This window comes from Oryzias melastigma, unplaced genomic scaffold, assembly GCF_002922805.2.
Source record: "Oryzias melastigma strain HK-1 unplaced genomic scaffold, ASM292280v2 sc01274, whole genome shotgun sequence".
Lineage (NCBI taxonomy): Eukaryota > Metazoa > Chordata > Actinopteri > Beloniformes > Adrianichthyidae > Oryzias > Oryzias melastigma.
Window position 1 is genome coordinate 9,509 of NW_023417858.1, and position 1,200 is coordinate 10,708.

Consider the following 1,200-nt stretch of genomic DNA (forward strand, 5'->3'; position numbering starts at 1 on the left):
TCTGCTCTGTGATATCACTTTTCCAAAGCCCCGGAGAGGAAAACGGTTGGTTGTTTTTCCTCCAATCACAGAAATGTTACTTCTTCACTTTTTTACTTCTAGCATTCATCATTTTTAAATTGTGTTATTTATCCTATTGTGAAATATGTATATATATTTATATTAAATAAGTAAAAAAAATGTAAAAGTTATATTTGGACTTTCTACCTCTCTGGAGAACACATTTCTACATTTTATTTTACTTTTTAAACCTTATTTTTGCATGTTTTTTTTTTCTTAGACAAAAGGAACTACAATATTAGCATAGTTTGCAAACAACAAAATCCTTTTTCTTGCTAGCATTAATGGTTATTCAGTCATTAGAGTATAAATCTAAAACTTTATTTCATTTTCCTCAAACATTAACAACCCAAAAATGTTTGACAAATAAAGTTTTATTTAGCTTGGTTGCAACTGAAACTATTGTTTTGCTAGGAGGAGGAGCACAACTCACATTAGCTTTTTGAGTAAACGGCATGAGTAATGCAGAAATGAAGGTTATAAATGTTTAAACCTTTAAAGTCCCACTCTGATCTTCTTTTGATCTATTGTAAAAGTGTTCCCAGTGGTTTTTAAATCATGATTATGCTGGTTTTAGCCAAATTTGAAAAAAAGAAAATGTGTTGTCTACCATGACAGCATCTGCAAAGCAACAGGAGTTCATCAGAAATTGGCCTCAAAAGCTACATTCACACGCAACCGTATTCAATGAAAAGTCTGTGTGAACGGGCTTAAGTGCATGTTTTGGGCAAAACTGTTCAAAACTTTGTTTGCGCACATTTTTAGACTATTTTGGGTCATTGTATCCGCATTGAAAGTTAAACCAGTTGAACTTTGACCAGTCACAGACTCAGATTTGATAGTGACGTACCGACACATTCTCATTCCCAAGTCGTCACATTTTGACACATGGTTAAGGACATTTTGACGTGCTGGCTGTTCCAATTAAATCAGGAGTTTGGTCGTTTTGTCGGACGCAGTTCCACACGTGGACTGAACATGGATTGAACCTCGGAATGTGGACGGTATCGGTACTCTAACCCAAGCCTGCTCCGCGGCTCGTGTCGTGTCCAGAACTGGTACAGCATCCAGAACCAGTACCAATCTGGGTCCAGTCCAAGTCCAGTACCAATCCGGGTTTGGTACCGGTGCGGTCTGCGT